This window comes from Ciconia boyciana, chromosome 3 (genome assembly GCF_034638445.1).
Source record: "Ciconia boyciana chromosome 3, ASM3463844v1, whole genome shotgun sequence".
Taxonomy (NCBI): Eukaryota; Metazoa; Chordata; class Aves; order Ciconiiformes; family Ciconiidae; genus Ciconia; species Ciconia boyciana.
This window is the reverse complement of record NC_132936.1, coordinates 83698542-83725295: the sequence shown is the minus strand read 5'-3', so window position 1 is coordinate 83725295 and position 26754 is coordinate 83698542.

Genomic DNA, 26754 nt, shown 5'->3' with positions numbered 1-26754 from the left:
TCCCCAATTTCCCACAAAGGTGAGATTTCAAGCAACCTGCACACAGCATTGGCAGAAAAATCATAGAAGGCAGTTCACAAGTTCTGCTGTCACTTGGGAGGACTGGCTTGTCAGCAGCATACCTTGAATTTCACTGTCATTAAGTGCCAGTTGGTCCAGCAAGATGCAGAAGGCATACTGCAGCATTCTGTTTGTTGTTGCAATTGCTGATATAAATTGACTAACCCTCTAATTACCAAAATCTTGGGACTGATTATTTACATACTTTATTTTCCACTCAGTAAAATGTATTTGAGACCCAGAGGAGCACAAACTCTATCTACTTAAATGCCAATTTTGAAAGCCAGAGGCTAACTACAAGTACTCCAACATATGTGCGGGGGTGTCAGAAGCATTCGGGCTCAGCCTTGAGCTGACTAAGCTGAGTTTGCGATTTAGCCTAGAGCTTATCTCCTGGTTTTGGCAGAAGCAGCAAAATTTATGATCTGTCCTGGTGACATTGGAAACACCCTCATGAACATGTCTGAATTGTTTTGTTAGCTTTGCAAATTCATGGCTGAAAAGATAAGGTCTCACCTTGAAGAAAGACCAGAACAGATCACATTTCAGGGTTCTGTAAAAATACCAAGAGAGTAATCATATTTTTTATAAGAGAGTCCAGGCAGGCTATTCTCCAGAGGTAGGTAGGATATTCTCAGGTGGTGGGACAGGTGGTGAGAGATGCTAGTTGTATTGATCAAAGATATTGTGACAGAGAAAACCAATAGAGCGGTCTCTTTGCCTGACCTGTGTTCCTTCCTCCTTAATCTAAACCACCAGCACTGCTACATTTGGTATTCAGATATAAATGTTTATTGACTCTGACATGATTACGAGCACGGGAATGGTTTAAGACGTGACCTTCGCTACAAAGGCTGCTGGGTAGTTCAGCCTGAGAGATCCATCATGTGTGCTTTTAAACCTCAGCCACCCTGCAACTCAGCCACCCTGCAACTCACAGTGAGGCCAACTCAATGAAACAAATGAAAACAAAATCAAAGCGGAGTGCAGAGAGGATCGTTAATATCATCTTGGTTTCCTTTACATTGCATAATTAACATTTATACATAAACATGCATTTGTTGACATATTCTAAATAACTAACATATGAAAAATATCTGCTGGGCGGGTGGTGAGCTGTACTGTGCAAACAGAGGGGTGGCAAAATACAATACCCACATGTTGTTCATTTGCTCATCTTGTCCTTCTAAGGTGCCTCGTCCTTGCCCTGACTTGTAGTGGGGGAATTGTTTCACGTGCCATCTAGCACGGCATTCCTAATGGCAGGGAACAAATTAAAAAATACCAATGCCAACAGTGTTCAGCCATTACTGCAATACGAATATCTAACGTGCTTTCACGGGGAGTTTGGGGGTGTGATGCCCTGTATACATAAATGCGAGTGCGTGTATGTCTGAGCACTTAAATTACACTAGTAATCTGATAGGATTTTGATCTCAATGGTTCCCGGACTACAATAGCATCACCGTCTAGGCTCTTACCTACTCTTTCTGCCCAACGAGTCAGACACTCATTGAATCCACCTCATATCTTCCCAGATTAAAATTTCTTGCAACGCTCTGAAAAAAACACGTATCAGACAGTAGATGTGGTTTGCTGCAGAGGGACTCTGCAATGTTTGCCAATTTTTTTCTGAATCGATGATACTGGTTTTCCTGCCTCGCTTCCAGCTTCCAAACTGCACCAAGAGAAAATTCGATAGGGTTGAATATTTATGACTTTTCTATATAAAAAAGTTCTGGAGCTGACATGAAAAAAGGACTCCGCAGTTATGAACAGGAAGAGGCAGTCTGTAAAACTGAAGGTGGAGGAGAGGTCTTTTCACCGCTGTTAAATTCCAGCCTATGCAAGCGGTAGCTATATTGGAAATCAATAGCAAAACCCCCATAGACTTTGATGGGAGAACAATTAGGTCACTGTTGGTTGTCTTTGAATTCCCACACTGGGTATGTCTATTGTTTGCTTGGCCAGCGTTGTCTTGAAAATCCTGCTGGCTTTTTTCCTTTGTTCTGGGTTGCTTACATACATTAACTGCAGTAATTCTTACACTAAAGCCTACTTGTAATGCACAGGAATAGGCCAACTTTCTTTTAAATTGTATGCGACTTGTTTCCTGGCCCTGCTGCAGTTCAAAAGGCTGCTAGCACTGCAAAGTGTTCACGTAACACCTCGCACAGAGTTAATAGGCACGGTTATTTGAACCTTACTGTGCTTTCCTGTAGGATTATTGTGAAAAGAAGAAAGATAATAGCAGTTTTCCATGAAGATATGAAATAACCCTCCTTTGAGGCACTCTAACACTATCTAGTGGTGACTTGCACCCACTTATGGTATCCTCACAGGTGCCTCAGGTGTGAGTAAGAATTGGACCAAGGGTTGTGGATTCGCTCATCTGCTGCAAAGCAGAGGGTGTGGGCTAGGGCAGGTGCCAGAGGCTGTGCTGTGTCAGCAGAAGCTCTCCTGCTCTGTGACTTGGGTCAGGGAACTGAGAGGGTTGACAACGTTTTTATTTATTTTATTTTATTTTATTTTATTTTATTTTATTTTATTTTATTTTATTTTATTTTATTTTATTTATTTTATTTTATTTTATATTTATGCTGAGCTGGATCTGCCCGTTCCCTTGATCACCCCTCAGCCAGATGATCACTAATGGCAGAGCGGAGGAGGGAGCGGGGTGTTTGGCGAGGTGGGAAGGAAGATGGGCTCACCCCTTTTCACAGCAGCCCTAAAGCTGAAGTGTGGTTTAGCAAGGGTGTAGGAGCCTGGGCACCTTATGGGAGGGTGCAGGGGGACCCTGGTCCCCGGTGGAGCGGCCCCAGCTGAAGAGCACTGCTTGCTGCGCCAGGCAGGGTAGAGGCTGCGTGATGGCTGCTTGGGGTGAGGAGGCTTTTGCCCACCTGGGCTCCTCCCTTGGTGGTGGGCGAGAGCTGAGGGATGATCTCCTCAGCTGGCCTAACCTGGGACAAAATCACTAAGTTCAGAGGAGCTGCCCCATCTCAGTAAGCTGAAGATACGCCTCTTTATGGCTGTGCGAAACCCAGCACTGCTGAGCAGCAGGGGGAAGCATGGGTGGAGGGCGCATTTTCACACATGGGGTTCCCGGGTTCCCCCTTTGTTTGCTGATCCCATCTAACTGGGTCCTCAGAGCAGGGGGGAGACTGTGATGCCTTCATGCTTTGTCAAGGCAAGGCTTTGTGGTGGGCTCTGTGAGTGCAGAGGATAGGGGATCCATGGGACTGAGACTGAATGTGACAGTGTGGGTAGGCTGCTGGGCTTCCACCTCTCTAATGTGCATGTATTTATTGCTTTCCTTTGTACCTTGGGTTTTTCTCTTGGCCTGGGTGTTTTTTAATGCTCACACAAAGCCTTGCCTTGGCACTGCCCTGGCATTAGAAAAGCAGAAGATAAGAGAGCCTCCTGTTTGAAGAGACGAATATTCGTAAATATGTCTTGGGTGTTTTTCCCTGCACAATATCCTCTTTCTGTGTGCTCATTTGGAGAAGCTGTTCTTCACTTCTCCTCTACGATGCTTTTGTGCAGCATTGCTGATGCAGAATGGTTGCCACGTCCCCTGCAGAGGGGACTGATGGATCCCTACATATACACATATATAATCTGTAGAGTGATTCTTCACAGTAAGAGGCACTTTGCAGAAGTAAATTATTATTACTATGATACCATTACTTCACTCCTTTGGAACAAGGCCATTTTCCCCCCACTAACTATCAGCATTCCCTGCTAGACAAATAGGAGTGCAGATACTCTCGGGGTGAGTCACCGGGCTGCTGCAATAGGATGGCAGCTCATCCTCAGATAAGAAGCCCATTACCAGTGTAATGTGTCCAGTCACCACTGACTCAGAAACAGGAATCCCAAGGTTGCTCTTGAATCAGCATTGGTATGACTCTGTCACTAGGCTGCCTTAGCTTGCCTGATATTTTCACTTATGATGCTAATACCAGGCTGCTGATGCCAAAGCAGGGCCTATGTGACTCCAGTGGACTCTGAATAACTACTCTAACACATTATCCTAGTGGAAATCATTCCAGGGTAGGGTCTTCCAAAGCTGTGTTCGTGCAGAGCCACCTCATGGGTGAACTGGCAACCCGAAAGCCATGCTACAAAATTAATCTTGAAAGCCGTACTTTACATTTGGTCACATAAACAGGTGTTGCTCTCAAGGTGCCAGTCCCAGCAATGGGATGTCCCTGGAAGCAGCTTGCTATTCTCACCCCCAGATATCCCTCGCCATCCCCTGGGGCCTCTACTGAATCCTGGTACAACCCTGAAGGAGTTACCTGCAGACCCATCATCAGTTGTCCAATTCTCTCAATGACAGGCACAACTCTAAAACCTATTTCCGGGCCTCCTTCAAAAGCTTCGCTGGCTTCCTGAGCAAGCTGCTCTTTGGGAAGAATTTGGTGGGGTGGGGGATTTGTTCCTTAAGTAACCCTGTAGCAGTAATGCCTGCTTTCATGTATACTCAGGAATATCTGTAGAACTTTACTTTCTCCTGACTTTCAATGACCAGGGCTTTGGCTGTTGTTAATTTTCAGGGACCTTTTGTACTTGGGAAGGCTGTGGATTGAGCTAAACTGCGAGAGCAAAGATGCGCATCTGAGGGCTGCCTGCCTTTCTCGTTGTATTCTGTTGAGTCACTGTGGTATATGGGAGGGTGCACTTTGTCTTGTAACGGCAGGATTCAGCGTAGTTTAATGTGCCGTGGTGTCTGAGCCATGGGTGACAGTAAGTGATCTGTGTCCAAACACCTTGGCAGACAGTGGTTTGGGGGCTGAGTGCTGGTACCTGTGCATGTTTGCCTTCTCTGGGGTATGATAAAGGGCCAAGTCTCTACATCCAGAGCCTTGTGCTAATAAGTAATGGAAATTACCACAATGTCTAGAGCAAGCTTGTTCTGAGGAGTATGGCACATCATTGATTCTTGCCAACCAAACTGCTAGGAGGCTTGAAAAAGCTATTGAAAACTGTATCCAGAAACCAGTGACAAATATGGACCCTGCTTGCCCTTAGTAATTTGGCTCATTTCACTACCTTGATTTAAGAATCAGCAATAAAAAGAGAAGAGGCTAGACCTGCAAGGTGGCGCAAGTCAGTGCAATTTCACTGAACTAAATGGAGCTGTGGCAAAGTACAGCAGTGACCCATCCAGTTCAAGGCCTTAAAAGCTTTAAGTCGATGAATATTCCCTGCTGATGGTTGATTACTATTGATATGCTTTGGTACAATGCCTCTGAAGTGCAGTACTCTATCAATTCAGCACACTACATGAGCCTCAGGCTTGCTTCACTTCTGTTCAACTTTTTTTGGGCACCAGAATTCGCTCTCATTTTACGGTGATGTAAGTCTGGAATAAATCCACAATACACTGGCAGCACTCCTTCAGGTACGGATTTGTGCAAACAAGACGTGTGTTTGTCCCTGTCTGAAAGTCCTTGCTGACTTGATAAGTTGGATGTTTTTCAGGTTATTTTTATTTATTTATTTTCTTTTTCTTATTGCTCACTCGCTACAGCAAAAGGGCTAGCCACGCTTACAGTATATACAGATGTACGTGCCTTGCTCTCAGATTCCCTGCAGGCAAACGATGATAAATGTGGAGGAAAAGAAAGATGGCTTTTAAAGAATGACCTTAGGAAACAAAACCTGCAAAAATAGTTGCTGTGCCTGGTGTTTCATCTGTGAAAACCCAGGGAAATTAATTCAAATGCAAGTGGGAAATGCACCCATATCTTTGAGTAGAGGAAACTGAATTTTTTTGCACAGCAGCTGGCTCTTTGGGGCCAGTCTTCTACTGATGTATCCATGGGTTTCTTCATTGAAAGGGGAAAGAGGTCATTGCTGGAAGATATTTTAAATGAAATATAAAATGTGCAGTAACTCTTTTATTGCCTAATAGTCCTTGTTTTTCTCATTACCTGTCAGATCTCCCCTTGGCTTGAGAAGCAAGTATCTTCTGAGGTCAGCCTCCATCACACAGCAGCTGGGCTGGTTGTTTGGTTAACTATTTTCAAGGCTTACCTCTTCTTTTTCTTTTTCTTTCTGTGAAATATGTTTACAGTGTATTTGGCCTGATTGCCTTTGGCATCGATTCTGAATGGTACTTGACCTAGTGGGACGGTTGCATCATTGGATATTTATATAAAGAATCAATGTTTGTTTCATTAGTTCCACAGCTGACACTGGGATACTAGAGTAAACCTTTTGTTGCCTTTGGGTATTTCTTCCAGGATGTTCTTATGCACTAAATTTCTAAGATTCTCCTTGTTAAAAAGGAGAAATTAAAAAGTGAAATAACTACTGACAAAAGCCTAGAAGACCGCTCAGTTTGGAACCTCACTCTCATTCAGGAGGATAGTTGTTAAATGCGGGTTAGCTATGCACACGGAGAGATAATTTTGCCTTGCTCTTAGCAATGGAGGCAGAGACACCATCACTTGCCTGTACTCCCTTTGATCTCTGATGTCACCTGAACATTTCTATGCTCTGCAAGCTCAGTGCCGTTTTCTGACTGCCATTTCTTGCTGAGGCTGAGGATTATTTGGCAAATGCACATTTGAACCTTATGCAACCTTCAGCTCTCTCAGAAGGTAAAAGAGCAGGGCCTGAAAGTCCTGTTGAGGGATCTTGAGGGCGGGGGGAGATAGTAGGCAGTAAAATGAAAGACTTTTCTGACCTTCTTTTTTAGCCTGTTTTTAGTTACCTTGGCTGAATATAGCCTTGCTTGCTATCGGTCATATAAATTGGATGCTTGTCATCTTTGAATCTACGTCACTCTGCATGTGTCTATGGGAAAGTAAACTCCATCTTCCAGGGAATCAATCTCAACTTGTGCTGGGACATGAGAAAGTGATAGAGGTAGTTCATAAATGATGCTAGGAAACAGCTACTCTGAATAGATATCTCGGAGTTAGTAACCTTAACTTCTCTTTAAAGTCAAAGAAGAAGTATTTTCCTTTCATGTACCCAAAACTGATTAGATGACTCATTCCCTAAAACTATTGATTTGTCTCCAAAGCCTATGAAGAGGACCTAGCTTAGCTTAGCTCAGTTGTAAATGTATGTTGACAGATGCCCTAAGGTCTGGTGAATCCCACTCTTGATAGTTCTAAGGATGCAAAGGGGAGCTGAGGACACTTACAGCTTGCAGGAAGTGCCAACCCCAGATTTAGAACAAGGGAGTAGCTGTTCAAATTAGACACAACTGACAAATCAGCCTTAATTCAGCAAATTGCTAGTAACATCACACTCAGCACAAAAAGAACACGATGTTTCCTGTTCTCCGTGGGCTTTTTTAGACATGGGAAAAAATCTGATATAGCATAAAATTGTCACAGAAGATTGCATATGGCTGATGCCTTATATAGATTTAAAGGAAATTCCCACGACCGCATTTGACCTTCTGTTTTTTAAAACACGATCAGCATCCATATAGTTGTGCACCTGTGTATTATCATGTACTTTGCACATGATGAAGCTGCTGAGTTATGTTAAAATTAGCAGGATGCAAGTTGATATACCTGCCAAGACAGGAGAAAAATTAAGCTGTCTGTAAAATATGTGGCTTCACTTTAACAAACTTGGTTTAGCTATGGCACAAAACACTCATTAGAGTACTGAATAAAATAGTCATTTCAGTGAATACAGAAAGAATACCAGAGTGTGTTTTTTTAAATACGCACTCTTGATGCAATTCCCTTGCTGAGTACTTTATTGTGGGAAATAAACATTGTCGTACATGGTCCATTTTGCTAGCAACTCATCTCATTTATTCACCTGAGTTTCATACAGTTCAGTTTTAATTCTGCAGATGGAAAATCTTACTGTAAATCTTACTGAAAATCTTACTGCTCTAAGCTACTGTTTGACTACACAGAAAATCATACTACACCTTGAATCACAGATTTTTTGGTACTTATTGGATCTTTATTATTTCAGTGAAAAGAGTAGATGCCATGAATAATTCTTCTGATTGGGGCCAGACTGCCCAGAACCTTGCGGGACTGAGATTTTAAGACCCAATCTGACAAGATTCATACCCACAGTTAACATCAGGCACTGTGCACAATCCTATTGACATCTCTGGAGACAGATGCCCAGCAGGAAACTCAGGAAAAAAAGGAGAGTTTATGACCTTTGGAAGAAGGGGCAGGCAACTCAGGAAGACTACAAAGATGTCATGAGGTTAGGCAGGGAGAAAATTAGAAAGGCCAAAGCACAACTAGAACTTAATCTGGCTACTGCTGTAAAAGACAATTAAAAATGTTTCTGTAGATACACTAGCAACAAAAGGAGGGCTAAAGAGAATCTCCATCCTTTATTGGATGCAGGGGGAAACATAGTGACTAAGGATGAGGAAAAGGCTGAGGTGCTTAATGCCTTCTTCGCCTCAGTCTTTATTAGTAAGACCAGTTGTTCTCCAGGTACCCAGCCCCCTGAGCTGGAAGACAGGGACAAGGAGCAGAATGGAGCCTTCATAATCCAAGGGGAAATAGTTAGTGACCTGCTACACCACTTAGACACACACAAGTCTATGGGGCCTGATGGGATCCACCCAAGGGCACTGAGGGAGCTGGCGGAAGCACTCATCAAGCTCCTTTCCATCATTTACCAGCAGTCCTGGCTAACTGGGGACGTCCCAGCTGACTGGAGGTTAGCAAATGTGACACCCATCTACAAGAAGGGCCGAAAGGAGGATCTGGGGAACTATAGGCCTGTCAGCCTGACCTCGGTGCCAGTGAAGGTCATGGAGCAGATCACCTTGAGTGCCATCACGTGGCACATACAGGACACCCAAGTGATCAGGCCCAGCCAGGGTTTAGGAAAGGCAGGTCCTGCTTAACCAACCTGATCTCCTTCTATGACAAGGGGACCCACCAAGTGGATGAGGGAAAGGCTATGGATGTTGTCTATCTTGACTTCAGTAAAGCCTTTGACACCATTTCCCACAGCATTCTCCTGGACAAGCTGGCTGCTCATGGCTTGGACGGGTGTACTCTTCGCTGGGTAAAGAACTGGCTGGATGGCCGGGCCCAAAGAGTGGTGGTGAACGGAGTTTACTCCAGTTGGCGGCCGTTCCCCAGGGCACTGTGTTGGGGCCAGTTCTGTTTAATATCTTTATCAATGATCTGGACGAAGGGATCGAGTGCACCCTCAGTCAGTTTGCAGAGGACACCAAGTTGTGTGGGAGTGTTGATCTGCTTGAGGGTAGGAAGGCTCCACAGAGGGATCTGGACAGGCTGGATCGATGGGCCAAGGCCAACTGTATGAGGTTCAACAAGGCTAAGTGCCAGGTCCTGCACTTGGGTCACAGCAACCCCATGCAACGCTACAGGCTTGGGGAAGAATGGCTGGAAAGCTGGCTGGCAGAAAAGGACCTGGGGGTATTGGTTGACAGCCAGCTGAATACGAGCCAGCAGTGTGCCCAGGTGGCCAAGAAGGCCAATGGCATCCTGGCTTGTATCAGAAATAGTGTGGCCAGCAGGACTAGGGAAGTGATCGTGCCCCTGTACTCGGCACTGGTGAGGCCGCACCTCGAATACTGTGTTCAGTTTTGGGCCCCTCACTACAAGAGAGACATTGAGGGGCTGGAGCATGTCCAGAGAAGAGCAATGAAGCTGGTGAAGGGTCTAGAGCAGAAGTCTTCTGAGGAGCGGCTGAGGGAACTGGGGTTGTTTAGCCTGGAGAAAAGGAGGCTGAGGGGAGACCTTATCACTCTCTACAGCTGCCTGAAAGGAGGTTGTAGCGAGGTGGGTATCAGTCTCTTCTCCCAAGTAACAAGGGATAGGACAAGAGGAAATGGCCTCAAGTTGTGCCAGTTGAGGTTTAGGTTGGATATTAGGACAAATTTCTTCACCGAAAGTATTGTCAAGCATTGGAAGAGGCTTCCCAGGGAAGTGGTTGAGTCACCATCCCTGGAGGTATTTAGAAGACGTTTGGATGAGGTGCTTAGGGACATGGTTTAGTGATGGACTTGGCAGCGCTAGGTTAACGGTTGGACTTGATGATCCTAAAGGTCTTTTCCAACCTAAACGATTCTATGATTCTACAATTCTATACAGTTAAGAACCTGTAGAAGTCTTTGAACAGCCAGAGTTTTAGCTTCCAGGTTGAGAAATGTGTATTTTAAATATAACACTAAAGCCCCCAAAGGCTGGGTTCTAGTGCCCATTCAGCTCTAGAGTAAGTGTTACTTCACCTGGGAAATCAATCATATCTCAGAAGAAAGGTGTGCTGTTTCACTAAATTGAGCAATTTGAATGCCCAGGATAAAATGCACTCAAGATACAATAGACACTTCTATAAATGCTTTGAATGTAAGTAGGAATAGGTCACACATAGGAATCAATTGGCCATTTATTTGTTCATTTATTTATTGACAGAACTGTATTTTTGGTACTGAAGAGTATAGATCCATACAAGTGATGCTGCACTTCATTGGCTTTGACAGTCATTTTGCTTCTAAATATTTTATCGAGTTTACTTGCAGCCACAGAATTCCTGGCTGAACAGTGAGGACATGTCTAGTTTCCAGCTGCTGCAGTTAGTCACACCACTGTCACAAAAGAGGGAGTGGGCAAGTACACATTACCAATATCAGGCTCACATTTGGGGATCTTTAATGGCATAGGATCAGGAGGATGGATCCTATGTAGGATGGATGACTAGAGGCAAAAGTAGGATCTGAAACTATTTCAAGGAAAATGCAAATGTGATTCCAGGCCTTTGCGTAAGAGTTTCCTCTTGGGGAGAGGAAGGGGATCTAATCTCACCTAATGTTAGACAACGGCAGTGTAGGTGCCTGCCTTTGGGATAACCTCCTTCATAAGGAATGGAGAGAAAGAGGTGCCTAAAAGTCATTATTATCTTTCCCTGTCCTACCATCTGTCTTAGGGAGAGATTGATTGCAGCTGCACTTACAAAAGCCTGTTCCTCCATTGACTACAGAGAGACCCTGAAGGATAGTTGAGGTGTACATGTCTACACTGCAATCATCTACAGTTAAGGGAGGTGAATGATACCCCTGCACCTCTTGTCCCAGGACCCCTCTCTATCGCTGCAACTGAGTCAGGTAGCAATGTTCATCTCCTGTGAAATACTTCCCTACAATTTTTCTAATCCTTCTGCTGAATTTTCTCTAGCCTCCAGATGACATGGAAAAATGCTTTCAAGAGGCCCCAGTTTGAATCAGGTGCATAACTTGAAGCTAGGCATATACTTAAATTACCTAATGAACTGATATCTCATTGATTTAGACATGACTTACTCACCTTTAAGCAGGCTGTGGGACAGAGAGCTCAGACCCCAAACCTATCAAGCACTCACATGTATAAAATATTGCATCATAGGTAGAGTGATTTAAAATTGTTACAGGCAATAAGTAGATGCTGGTTTTATCTACTGTTATGGAGAAACTGTTGGAACCAATTGTCCAAAGCCTTTGTTGTAACCACATTACAACATTATTATTTTCTCTGAGGGTGGTAATGAGGATGAATTAGGCAATAGTGCACATCCCTTTGAAAACTAAAGATAACACACAGGATCATTGTTTCTGCGCCCTTTGGGTGCAAAGGCTAAAATAGACATCTAAGTCTTCTTCCTCTTCTTTCCAATAGCCTGTCTCTTTGCACCCTTAGTTTTATGATTTCCTCAAGCTCATAAATCTCATGCAAGAGGTAAGGATTGTAAGGAGAGAAAAATCACTCTATCAGGTCAGTTTACATCATTCCTCCTCATAGCCCTTGTGTTCAATTATTTTCATCCTTAATGGTCTTGTTGTTTTCCCTGTATATAAATCAGGCTACACTGACATGCAAGATTAAGTATAGGAAAATCATCTGCTTTCTTTATTGCCTGATGAGGGTGGGCTACAGAGGTATTTGATGCTACTAGCATCCAGGGAAAAGTACCTGAAAAAGAGTTGCCTTTTTGTGCAAAATTTTCTTGATACTGTCTGCACCTTCTAGCCTACATCTTTAAAAAGAGGGAGAGTGTGATCTTGTTGCTGTTGTATTGGCCTGCAGATCAGTGGGTACCTTGGCCGTGCCAGGGGCAGCTGACAGATCTTAGGCAAAGTTCCTTCACCTGTGTGTCTCCCATCTAAATGCTTGCCTTTTAAAAGGTCCTCTTATTTTACACCAATAAGACTTTCTGTTTGCAGATACAGTTATTTTGCTATGGCATTCTTCATAGAAACTGAATGGACAATGCTGGAGACAGGGAAGATTTTAATTTATCTTTCTTTACAGAGGAGTTTTCTACTCAGTAAGTTGGAGTGTAAAGTTCTGCTTTTTGGGTAAGCGCATACGATTGCTTAAAAAAGCTGGCAGATTTTCCTACTCCTTTCCATTTTACCAACTGGAATGGTGTTTCAAACTTAACATGAACTGTTGGTACACTTCCCAGTTCCCTCATTAGAACAAGCCTGATGGTGTTGCCTACTCATTTGATTGTAAGCTTTTCCCAACCCATTTCCTTTTCTTGTACATTTAAAAGCACTAACGAGAACAGGATTCTGATTCTAGTAGAGGCCTTTGGGCATTGCTATGTTATAATCACAATAAATGTTGAACTTCTGCAACCCTTCAAGCCACAACAGAGTAGGTCAAATATTTGAACCGAGGTAGTAAATGTTAAATGCCATGTTGATTTGGAAATTGTATTTGATACTGTCTGAAAACATAGGACTGTGTTTCAACTGGTACAAGAGTCATAACTTTTTTGAGGTCAATAGATCTCATACTGATTTAACTATTACTCTCCATTTGGTTTGGAATGACGCTATGACGCCATCCATTCATTCTGGTTTGGAATGAATGAGACAGCTAAAGATTTTTCTGCTATAGATGATGCCTCTTCTACATGATTTGAAAAAGACCAAAGCTTAGAAGGAAGGAAGGGCAGAGACCGTAAAATAACATGGACATGAGAAACCAAAGCATACATCTCAGACGGAAAAGCTGTTGAAGCTGGAGGACTCGAGATTTCTGCTCAGGTTTGGGACAGTCTAATTAGAGGAAGACAAAATGCCGACTGTTCACCTTTGTGCAAATCAGTTGGATATTTTGTATACAGAGATCTTGGCAGCAGCACTCTAGAACATTTGTTTGCTTTCGAATGATTTTCAAGAAATGAATGCTTTTTTGTGTTGCTAAAAATGCCTAACTACCATTGCATGCAGTTCTCTTGGGAAACTCACTAGCTTTGTCACTCACTGGCTTTGATTTGCCATGTTTGGTTTGTTTCTTTTAATTCTTCAATTATCCTTTTTCTGCTGGGGTGAACTTCGTGCTCGTGCTGCCTGGTCCATGATACTGTAATCTTTTACTTATGCACAGAAAACTGTGGCACTGGCCACACAGGTGCAGGCTTCCACGCTCCGTCCTGGCACACTGTTTGTGATTACCACTTTGCCTTATCCACACACCCCTGGCCTCTTTAGCAATCATTCAACAGTGCCAGCAAGCACCAGTTGTGATGGTAACTTCTGCATCTTGACCACTTATCTACTTGGTATTTGATTGACGCTATTGGTTTATTTAGGGCAGAGTTTCATATAGGCATGTGGCAGTAAAAATACAGTGAGTTTATTGTTCTGTAGCTGTGACACCAGATAAAAGAATCTGTAGCCCATACGGTCATCCATACCGTTCTCCTTTGACCGAGAGGTACTGGTACAGTCAGCACCTGGGAGGCTGACTTGCAATGTCCTCCCTCCATACTTTGCTGCCTTACTGATCATTTAATGGGGTAACAAAGTTCTGTGGTTAAAACACTGGACTGAGACCCAGGAGAGACAAGATAACTCTTGCCTCGGCCACAGATGTTCCTTCTGATCTTGGAGAAGTTGTTCAGTGTCTCTGTGATGGTTAGGAGTAAAAGCTCTGCTCGTACAGGAGTGTTGACAGAGGGTTAACTTACTTGCAGTGAATAGATGCTGCTAAAATTGTGCATTGTCTGAGGTGCAGAAGGCAAAAAATGAGAAGGAAGGCAGAAGTTACTATAAGGGGTAGGCTGAATACACAGGCCCAAGGCAACCAGGCTGCATCACTTGGTTTTGTAGAGATAAATTGATTAATGCTTATGAGGTGCTGAGATATGCGAAAGCCATAGAAAATCCCAAGTATAAATACACCGACTAACAGAATATCCACTTGCACTTCTATGAAAATCCCTGCCAGTTATTTTTTTGAAACTGAACCTAGTGCTTACAGCATTTTTTTTTATCTGCAGAATTACACAGTACAATACTCAGAGTAGGGAAAAAAAGTTAAATTCAAATAAACCTCAGGACTGAATTTTTGGCTGTAAGACAGACTGAGCTGAAACTTAATTGCATCCTTGGAAGCTAATGTAATGGCCATTTGCAGTGTGGGGGCACATTAGGGAGTTTTTTCCATTCACAGCTTTCTTTTCTAATATATATTCAAATGTAAGAGCAACTTCTCATTTTAGAAATACATCCAGAAGTAAATCCTACTTCACCAGTGCAGTAACAGAGCTGGGTCTGGGGAGTGAGGAGTTACACCTGCAGTTCTCCATTTGCTGCTTTTGAAGGTGTCACCTTCACACAAAGCTTCAATCTGTTCCACACTGCAGAGGCCAGAATGGCCTTTGCTACCTGCAAAATGTGCCATGCTTCTGCTGCTCCCCCATTTCCGCACTAATCAAAGTTCTTGGCACTGATTTCTTTAATTGCACAGGTGAGATTTGAATGAAAATTGACGTCTCATTCCAATCTGACTGAATTAGCCTACAACAGGATTCCCTCGATTTTTGAAAGAGCTCAATGTTCTTTAGACTCTTAAATGAAAGAGTCATTTTTCCACAAGCACTCTTCAATTACAGTGCACAGTGATGGAGTGAGGGGTGTCTGCATTTTCCTGAGCAGGGACATATATGAAAAAAAGTCGTCACCTAACTGACCGGGAAAGCAACCCCCCTCACACACTTAGTTTATACTTTTGCCAGTGTTTCTGGGAGGTGGCATACATAGACTAGCACACTAATGACTTTCATTAGTAACTTAACTCAGGGCTCTGCAAATGCGCGGGGGTTTTCGTAGTGTAAACAGATTCTGCAGGTGGATGCCTGGCTGCAAAGAGCTTTTGGAAAGTGCTCCGAAGGCAAGAACAGCTTCATGCTGGCATACCTCAAGTCAGTGCTTTTACACTAAGGAGGGACTTGAGTTTGTAACTGTTATCTGTCTTCAGCCTTCGTAACTCAAGGAACCAAGAGTGAAATAAAAGGCAGTGAAGAAAGGGTCTCTTATTCAGAGAGAGCATGGGCCTGGGGCATGCCCATGTGGATATTGGAAGTGATGCCCGGGACTCCCTGATTTCATTATGCTCCACTGTGCCGAGCAGCAAATGGGTCTCCATTGAACCCTTCTCTCCCACCTTCCCCCCTTATTTCCTTCTTTTCCCCTCCCTCTTTTTACTTATTCTCACACGTTGCTCACCTGCCTTTCTTCCTCCCTCTGCCTGTATCGTCAACCACTAAAAAAGCTGCTTGCCTCAGGATGGCATCTACTGGCAACTCTGTGGCAATAATACAGTTACCAGAGCACAGACACAAAACTCGGCCTTACAAAGTGTTCCCTGGGAATGTACTCCATGCCCATGACTGTTGTGTTGCAGCTTGTCACCCCAGTGAGCAGAATTAAGCAGGGAACTAGAAGATGCTCCCTTCTCTACTCTCAGCAGCTGTGTTTGCAGAGAGTAAAAACATGTCCAGGTTTTTTCTGCTTTTATCTCCTGATCATGTCTGATCATCCCATCTGCCCCATGATTTATTTCTCATCTGCTCCATGATTTATTTCTCTACATTGGAGGAAATCACCATTGTTTATGAATTCCAATTTGCAGAGACCAAAGAGCTGAATGCAAAGGACTTCCATACAGAAATCAATGCTTGCATCAAAGGTCAGTGGAAATGATCAGACAAATAATCTGTCTTGGTCTATCAATCATGTCCATTTTGCCTTGAGAAGATCAGAAAATCACACATACTTAGTCATATTGCTAACAATAGTCCTTTGACTTCAGATTGGGCTAAGATCCTAATTTCTACTGACTTATTCTGGGTTGAGAGTAATTAATTTCTTTGTTGTGACACAAAATAAACTATAAATTCTTAGTGAAAGACTTACTGAAGGCAGATAGAAGCATATGTGTTCTAAATCTGTTGACTTTTGCTGCTTTATCAAAACATTTCAAAGAAATTTTCATTTTTGTTTTTCTTTTATTTACATTCACTTATTTTCAGATGTTCAGGTGAGCATTCCTGAAGTCCAAAGCCTTCTGGTCAATTCTGGTCAGAGGAAATAAGAACAACACAGATTAAAAAAGAAAATAACCAAAGACCCCCTCTTTAGACTTACAAATCCCATTTTGATAAGATTGCATTTTACATAGATTTGTGAATGTTTCTGCTTTTGCAACCGCTGATACATTTATTTTTTTTTACAAAAAATGTTGGTCTCCAGGTAACTTCACCTGAAACATTGGAAATGTCTTTGTTCCATAGTGAGAAAGAGCCTTACCTCTGTGGGAACAGGTGGCTCACAGACCGTGAGTGCTTGTCACCTGGGGTAGATAAGCCTACTGCACTTACTTGCTTTATTTCTATCCTGATGATGCTGACATGACAATTCCATGCATTTTTTTTTAGTGAAAAGAGGTCAGTTTTAACTGTCGTCTTAAATACAGTAGCAAATTTCAGTTGAACATTTGAATACTTGTTCGAGCCCTGTTTTCGTAAGTGAAGAAAATCTCATAGCCTTGATTTCTACTGTTTTGACACTTTCTTTTATGAAGGTGTCAGCCTCTGACTTGTAGTGCAGTTATTGCAGTGACACTGACACCTATATATTGGTGCTATTACACTTCCATTTCGTGTCCTCTAGATAAGAGCTGGCTCTTGGAAATCCTTTGGTTCAGTTATTTACCTCAGGATGTGCCTGCAATGCAAAAATAAACAAACCGTAGGATTTCTGGCTTTTTCAAGCTGAAATGAAAATCTTAGTTGTCTTTATATGTGACACATTCAATGTGTGCTAATTTTCAGTTGAAGCTGCATTTGTTATAGGTGTTATTTAATGTGATGGTGTTGGTAGAGAGACACAGAGGACTAGAATAGTTCATATTAAATTCCTGGAGGAAATTCCTCTTTAAAATACAAGAATCAGTTCAGATTGTTGGTATAGAATTTGGCAATGGCACTTTCTGGATGACTAGCTCTTTGAATTTATGGTCCATCAACCAGAACAGGAGGGGGAAGTTGAAAGACTGTCATGACGTTCATTGGCATTGTCACCACTAAAATGGCATGGCTATACGTAACAGTAGGTATTATTGCTGCTCAGTACAAGCAGCTGTCCTGGAGGCAAGCAGAAGAAATGCCCTTACTGTGAGACTTCCAAACAGGGCAGAATTTGTCAGTGTCTCTAGGACACTAGTAAAACTATAACCACAGAACTTCTCTCAAAAGCTGATGAAAGGAAAAAAAAAGTTTGCATTTTACTAAGCGTGTTACTTTAATCTGACATAAACTTGTGCTGCCATTTGTGCTGCCATGCGGTCATGTTCCCCCTCCTAACCCTTACTAACCACCTGTGCCTGCTGCTGCCTCTTTTGTGGTGACAGGAACGTTGATATGATCTGTGATGAATCAGATGGGAGAACAGACGGAGCTGTTCTGAAAAGTACCTCACTTGAAAGTATGATCTGCTGGGTCACTTGCATATGCTTGCCCAACACTGGTGTTGGTACAAAGGAGGCACTAAGAGCAAGGAGCCAGATGAAGGAACTCAGTGGCCATGGCCTTGGTTCTACGTTGCAGAGAATAAAGAAAGTGTACTTCAATCACAAGTATTCTCAGAAAGAGCTTAACTGGTCCCCCTGTAGAGAGCAAGTTGAGTACAGGCTTGGTTTGTCTAGTCAGAAGAGTGGGTGAGGAATATTCAAGGATTCTCAAGTCTTGACTCTCGTGCCAGTTCATGACTCAGATACACAGAGGTGTACCAGGATCCACAGCAAGCTCAAACCTTCTCATGATGCTCATCACGATGCTCACGAAGTGCTTAGTTCAGTCTGAATCAGAAGCAACTCTTTCATCGTCAGCAGTTATGCTATCATAAAACCAGCATGACAGGACAATCAGGTCTTATGTCGATAATTATCCGGTTTCTTCACTTTGAGCGTTCCCAACCATTTTAGCAATGCTTTCCACATCTTCCCCATGTGTTATCTTGTCCGGCAGACTGGGCTTGTTTAATTTTCTCCTGGTGCCAACCATTGGTCTCAACATTGCTTTGTTTGAGGAGCAGAGGGCTGCCAGTGCTGCTCCCTGGGTTGGCAGCCTCCCCCATGTGTAGTCAGGGAGAATAGATAGGTGATGTCTTAACGGTGATGTGGGAGAGGAGGCCTTGTGGCCTTGTGCTACTCCTCTGCTGTGACAGGCACTCCAGCGAAAGTCTCTTAACGTCCTCTCATCTGAGTTGTCCTTTTGAACTCTGATTTCACTAGTTTGAAAATGGTTTCTGTATTAATTAGTTGATCTCTCCTCTTGAAATTTTCAAATCAAACAGTTGACAACACACACACATACAAACACAAATACATCTATGCTTATTCACTGCTATTAATAAATTTTTTAAAAAGATCCTGGGTAGACTGCAGTTTATGAACCTACGTAAGGCAGCATAATAAGAGGATAAATTAGTAGTCCTAGTATAAATTTCATTTGCAGGAAAATACATTCCTTCATGCTGAAAGCTGCTGAAATGACAAGTTTTGATAAGCTTGCATTCACAATTTTTTTTTATATGTCTTTCTCTTTGCACAGTGCCAGTTGTGTGGTTTATTCAAGAAAATGTAACATATACACCTTCTTCTCCACTCCTTCCAGCCTCCTGGCAAAAGAGTCAGTGTTTGTCTCGGAAAATTCAAAGATGCATAATTGGAGTTGCTAAAGGGCTTGACTCACCTTTTCTGAGAGTTCATTGAACAATTTTTTTTTTTACCTGGAGGAGCCATCAGGTGCAACATAGCAGATGTCCAGATACTAGTGTCATCTGCTGCCTTGCCTCAGAATATTTTAGAGACAAAATACAGTGCCTAGCTTTTTTCTCAACTTTTCTTTTTATTTTTTGGACAGCTTAAGCTACATGAGATGATTGTACCCACCATAGCTTCCCATTGCTGCCAGATGACTGAAAAAGAAAAGCTGCATCTAAATTTGTGTGTGCTCTCTCTTTTGGAATACATTTAGTGTGCAGTCCCTTTTCTTTCTCAATGCAAGCATTGCTTCTAAAGCATATCTGTGAATCACTCTTAAAAGCATCAGCCGTGGCCATTTCAAAGCATCATCTGCTTAACAAATTCAAAGTAGATTGACCTGTTTCCCCATGCTAAAACAGTTTCACTGACTTGATAATTTTAGAGGATGTTTCCAGACAGTAGCTTTCTTACTTCTAGAGCCTGATGGATCTGATTTTGATGCCCTCAAGTCAGTAATAATTTACCCCACATGTGCTAACATACCATTAAGTATGAATAAGAGTATCACCATCGAGCCTTATGTAAACTTGTTTCAGGCTCACCCAGTACACTTTATTCAGTTCCTTCCCCATTCTTATTTCTCTCTTCCCCCTTTTATTTTCTTATAGTCTTGTCAGTTGTTTCAACAGCAGATCCTGTCCTCTAGAACAACTTTATGTTGCTGCTCTTTGACTTTCCAAATAATTCCAGGTGGGATCTTATAGTAATGAAACCTGTTGTTAGTCAGGTGTAATGTATTACATTATTATTAATAAGTAATAATGCAGGTAATACAATTTATGAACGGGGTGGAACAGAATTTCCTGTTTCTACAGAGGGCAAAGCTTATTCCAGTTTCTTTTTATAGTATTCTTTCCTTTTCTAGAGGTGCTCCTGGTTTCCTAATTAAATAGTTTCATAAAGAGAGCTCTCCTCCCCTGCCAATGCATTGGAACCCAACAGCGGAGCACAGGCAGCTCATGGGTAATGTCTGTTGGTCACAGATCTCTTGGGGTTCGACTTCAGGCAAAACATGCATGTAGCCATTTAAAAGAAGACCATGCTATGTAAACAAAAAGTTTAATTTTGGTGTCATTGGAGATTCAGAAAGTTACCTCTGTCCTGGGTTTGATCCTGTTCTGACTGGAGGTGACAGGAGCTTTGCTGCTAATTTCACAGGGAGCTGGGCTGGGGTGAGTAAACTAGCAGTGATATTTAAAGAGAAGCGATGCCAGCTAGGTAATTGCTTCCAGAGCACTGGGGAAGGCAAGCATGTTTTGTACCTTTCTGTCTGAAAACACAAGACTCTGACTAGTCCACACAGACAGGCAGACTGCAGAAATTAATCAGCCTCCCATGTTGGGGTTCACTAAGCCGTTCTGCAAGAAGGCTTCATTCCCCTAAGGGTGCTTTTGTCTTCCTCTACACTCTTTCCCAAAGGATCACTGCTAGTCCCCTGGAAACCCACCTCAGGGCCACTGTCTGTGCTGGAGTCCTTGATTTACCCGCCCCATCGTCACCACTTTTCTTCAGCACCCATCCTGCTTGCAGCAGCACCAGTTCCAGTACGTAGTGCCTTGCAACCCTGCTGCAATGCTGCTGCTGCATCCTTGCACTACAGGGCTGCCAAGAGGCGGGGGTAGAGCTGCTGAGGCAGCTTGCTAAGGAATAGGGGGAAGGTGCTCCGTGCCTTAAACATGACACTTGCCTGGTTGCTCGTGAACGCAGTATTAGACTGTTTCCAAGAAGCTTCCCAGCACACATAGGACAAGTAGGCCAGTCTTGGGGAGACAACTCTCTGCTTACGAGGCCCTTGCGCTGCCCTGCCCCGAGTAGGATGCCTTGTGCCACGCTTGTGAGCAAGGCTGGCAACTGTGTTTGACTTCCTCAGGAGTGGCCCATGCAGAAAAGGGTGCTCACTCCCACCTTTTCTTCCCCACTGTGCAAAGCAGGTCAGCACCCAGGTTGCCACATTGCATGCAGTGAATGCAACTGTGCTCAAGGAGCTAGACAGAGATGGCAGAGCTAAAGCTGCGTTGCTATATTTAGCACTTAACCAGAGTGAGCCACAGTTTGCATGAGGAAAGATGGATCTTCCTCACTGCTCAGGACAGATTTAGGAGTATGCACAGCAGCATTATCTCATGTTACTACGTCTTCATTATTTCAACAGTGGCCTGTTTCAACTGGCTGTAAGACAGCACTTCATGAGGCATTAGGCATAATTAAAATTAACTTTCAACTGCCAAAACAAATAACCAGTCTAAATGCATTTTCCTTTCCTTTATTTTGAGTTGTCTTTGTTCCTTTACTGAGTGGAGTTACATGGTCCTTCAGAACTGTTTTCCCAACCCTTCTCAAGTTTGAAGTAACCTGAAGTAAAGAGCTCACGATCACTTCTGCAGTGAGTATCTAGGCTTGGCTCCATCCACAATAAAAGCATATGCAAAATGAGGTGGGAGTTCCTGTTTGGGGAAAGGCAAAAGGCACAGTGCAAAAACAAAAGCCAATTTACAGCTTTTCTATAACTCACCACGGAGTGACATTGTTTTCACAGGTGAGAGGCAGTATATCTCGCTGCACTGAGAGAGAGATTTCTGAGTAGCCAGAATCTCCTTTTGTAATGTGTGTGGAAAGGAAAATAGGCCAGAGAAAGAAACAATTCCCTCTTAGTACAGTCATGCTTGCTCAACAAAACTTAGAAGATAGTATCTACAGAAATACCAGTCTTTCAAAAGCAACAAGAATTAGGAGATTACCCGAGTATCACTACCTCATTTACTGAATCTGTGGAAAACTCTCTGGAAACTTGATCTACATGCCTGCTCATTTTTGGCTATTATGCAAAGAGTAATTACATTATCAACCAACCAGTAAAACAGGCAAAAACCCATGGTGAACGCTACTGTTCCGCTGATTTATTTAATGGATGAATGATCTTTTCATTTCATCTGCATCTGACTTGTAAAGGAGAGAAGGCAAAATAGAATAACAGCAATAAAACCATGAAAAAAGGGGATGGGGATGTTTGCATTGTTCTGTGAGGCACCATGCAAAGACCCACTTTTGACGAAGTTTGACCAAGTACAGCCCTGTGACCGTTATGCTACCAGACTCCACAGACCTACCCCTCAGCAGGGCTTGCTGTTTTGGGTACTGCACTGCACTGCCTGGCTGGCACACCTCCTGCTCTGGCTCTAGGGCAGCCTCTCCAAGTTTAGGCCAACTCCATGGTGATTTGTAAATGCACCCAAGCTCTGAACCAGTGTGATATTTTTCGTGCAGGGAGGAGAAGAGAAGGAAAAGACCAATGTGGTCTGGCATTTGAAAGCGGTGTACCTTACTTCCCTCTCCTTTTCTGTGTACCAGATTCTTGCCATAAGACTCTGACAGAAAACCCACTGAAGAAAACGATAAGATTCCTACAACATCAATAAGCTTTCAATCAGGCCAAAAGAACAAGGTTATGGTTGCCTGGCTGCTCCAGTTCTCCTATGTCCATAGCGGCAGGCTGTCAAATCCAGTAATTCACATAAAATAACCTTCTAGCATAAAATGGAAAAAGCAACAGCAACAAATGGAAATGATAAAACTGAGAGGAAAAAGGGGAAAAAAAAGAAGCTGATGTGAAACTGTGAAGTTTCTCAAATATACAAGTAGTTAAAGATCAAATAGCTGCAACTGAAAATAGCAGGGCTCAGCTAATGCAACGTGTGTCTGTCGTAACCCTTCCGTGGTGCCCCACCAGTGTGATCAGCCAGCCCAGAGAACCCGAAATGTCCCTCTTTTCCAGGCCTGGCAGGGCGAATGTGTCTCCTAGCGACTGGATCATTTTGCCAACTGGCCACCTAAGTAGCTGTGGGTAGCAGAGCTGCTCAAATTGACACCAGCTGGCTGAGCAATAAAGCCTCCGCTATGATGTTCCCTCTTGGGTTGACTACCCCAAACTTTTACTGCTCCAGCTTGTTGCCCCTGTGCAGAAAGTCTGCCCAGAGCAGGCATGCAACTGAGCAAAGCTGCCGTTGCCCCTGCTCTCCTGGGCTGCCAAGCCTCGCTGCCAAAGTCATGCAAATAATGTGCTGGTGCAGAGTAAAATCAGGTCAAAGAACTCCAGAATTTGGTCTGAATCACTTATAACTTAAGCATATAAAAGCCTGAGGGTATTTGCAATGTTTCTTCTGTGGCCTGCTCATTTCTGAAGCAGAGTACTCAGTGAATTCATGAGTTTTAATGCAGTGTCAGAAGAAACATAAAGGTAATGTTGTTATACTACTCCAAGTGCCGGGTGAAGAGTCATAGCAGAAAAACAAACCTCACCAAACTGTTAAATGTCTCATGATAGATGAGTCAGAAACTCTTTGTTTCCTGCTGCACTGTTACCAATTTAGCAGGCTGCAAAACGAGAAAATGGAGCTGTGGATGACAAAGAAGAGATAATTTGTGAAAAATGCCCACAGCTTGTGGGGTAGATGAAAGACAAGATACAGCAATTACAAAATACCAAGAGACACACTATGTGGGCAAAGGGTGTGTCCAGGTTCTTCAAGCATTTGAGCAATTAAAATCCAAGTTATCATTCTTTCCAATAGTTTTCAGTGAGCAGAAGCAGGTGCCTTCTCCAAAGACCACTAGTAGATACGTCAGATACATGTTGCATCTGGCACCAAATGAAAGGCAAACATTTAGGCTCTAGTGATCCTCAGCTTGCATCCTTTGTGAATTCCAGGGGAAAAAAGTATTCTCTGCTAGGAGTGTGTAGAAAACAGTGCTATCAGTGGGATGTCACAGCACGGAACAAGAGCAGAAGTTCAGAGGTTGTTATGAGGCCCAGGTTCAAGATTACTCACCTTTGCTTCTCTCATGTGAGCCAGACTTACCAGTGAAATTCATTTCATGTGTACGTGATCCAAGTAAGACTTCATCATCTACCACATAATTCCAAAGATAAAGAGTTAAATACAGCTTTGGGCCATGTGTGAACCATCAAAAGTAAATGAATTTGCATTTTGATTACACTAGATACAGTTTGGTGAACTAAAACAAATGACTTCTGTAAGATTTGTGAATCCTCCTGTGAATTAAAATGTTCTATATTTCAACTCCAAATGTTGGTCAGCAGAGCAATGCTATATAATAGGCCTACAGAATAAGCTGTGATTGTTTCTTGTCATTCTGTTCCAAACTGAATGCCTTAAAAACAAGAACTGGGAGACGCAAGGTAGAATGGAGCTTAGATTCTATTGGCACAATTTGAAAAGTAACTGAACAGTTCAACAGCAACTTAACAAAGATCCATGCTTGAGGAAGACATCTCCCTGGGGTTCTTGACAGTATGGCATCTACATTCTCCTGTAATTCAGGAAGGAATTTAGAACGAGCTCAGAGGGAAAACAATTCAGAGAAAAGCCATGAGAATTATTATGGGAAATGAAAAACAGATCATAGCAAAAAACTCTGAGTGCGCTACCTATTTCCTTTATAATAGAACTGATTGAGGAGTAACGCAGTTACAGTCTGTATATACCAGCACTGAGCACACAGCATGAATGAACTTTTCAGTATAGTGGACAAAAAGTATAACAAGATGCATTAACTGAAAGGCAGACAGTTCAAACTAGGAATAAGGCACACATTTTTAACAGCAGAAGTAATTGAAACAATTTACCAAGGACTTCAGTGAATTTTCCATCAATGAGAATACATATAGAATGACTGGAAATTTTTCTAGAAGACACCTAGTTGAAACAAAAATTAATTCATGGAGGTTCAATGGCATGTCATATACAGGAGGTCAGACTAGATTATCACAAATGGGCCTTTAGAGCTTTACAGTCTAAGTATTTATGAGAAATTGAAAAGATATTAACAAATTTTCTTCCAGTAGAATGTCCTTAACAAAGATCAATCTCTCTATCTATCAATGGATTTTCCATACTTTCCATCACTGTCTTAAGTCTTTCCCAAATAAATTAGATTAGTGTAGTGAGATCAATAGTGATTTCATAGCATCTTCTCTTTTTCGGTCTGCGTCGGTTATTGAAAGAACTATCTAGTCTAAATATATACAATCTTTTATTCCATTTGAGAAACAACCTCTCCACTTATATCTCATTAAAGCATCTTAAAATGAAAACCTTAACAAACATAGTAAAACTGCCAACTTAGAAATGCCAAAACTTTAAAACTTCTTTAAAAATTAGCTCTGAACATTTTTCTATCAAGAGCTAAGTATTTTTACAAAATAATTATGTTTCCAGTTTCTAATTTCAGATTTTTCTGAGTTAGTAAAGTGCAAAAATTCTGGTTGGACCATGTGGAAAATAATCTTTACATGCTTTAATAGCTCTGCTAATTTTCTTTCATCTTTTAGATACCCCAAACTTGTCATGTGCTAAAACCAAGTCTGGAGAATGTCAGTCCCAGAAAATATGCTTGTCAAATTAAAAGCAACCAAAAAAAAGAGGAGTGGTTACATTAAAAACTGAACTCAGTGATAATTATAATGGAATTTTGCTGCATATTATCAGTTTGCCTAACTGAAGATGCAGACATTAAGAGACCTGCCAGCAGAAGTTGTCTGGGAGATGTGCTGAAGCAGCCTGGCTCTTGATGCCTGGGCTGTCTTTTCTCCCTGGCTGACTCCATTCACATGCCTCATCATGCCAATTTACTCCAGTCCTTTTCCCTCCTTCCCCAGCAGAGTTGGATGTTGCAACCTATCTACAGTGAGGAGATTCCCTTACTGGGTGAACTTTCTGTTACCTGGCAGGAGAAATTCCTTGGGAATGAATACAGTCTCTGTATCTGTGAAACAGCTAAGGGATTAGAGATGTCTTTTCAAGTCACTGAAGGTTTCTGATAAAGAGCACAGCAGCACTCTGCTGGAAGTGCGGAAGAGTACTGATCCCATAAAAGACTATGGGAGATTTTTTTGCGAGTAGAAACTGAACATCCATGTTAGATATTGGCTATTATTGGCCCAGTCCCAGTAAAAAGTGATGTATGTGATGGGTGCAAATTTCACAGGCTTTATGCAAGTCAACCCACACTGCTACAGGGTGGTTATATGTTACCTAGCATGACAATGCACAGAGAATTCAGGCTGGGGATATCCATGGTACAGTTTGATTAGCAAGGTGCAAGAGAAATTCACCTTTTTCCTGCTTCTGTCTGCCTCTCTTCTTTCACGTCTATACTCTTAAGGCTTTGTGTCCATTGAAAGACCCTCAGGTGGGACCTGTGGTAGAAATGTATCGAGCCAGGCACACTCTTGTCTCACCACCACTAGAAGGAAGCTACTTGGTGGCTTTCAAGAGCTCCTCAGCAGAGGAGAGGCTACAGCTGCCTTGCTTTACCATAGTCTTACCCTTGGAGATCTGTCCGCTGCCAGGATACCCAGGTTCTGCTTCCTGTTACATTCAACTAGGGTGAACCTAGCTTATAGTCTGAAGTGCATTTCAGTGAAAAAAAAAATAAATTGGGGAATTAGTGAAATAGTGTGGAATTAAAAGAATGGCTTCTTTCCACAGTGAATGGAAGCCAAAACGGCTGTGAATCTCGTTTCGGCATCTAGCAGAAAAACTGTCAGCCTGGTTATAGTAAAGATGATAATATTATGTTGTTTAATCTT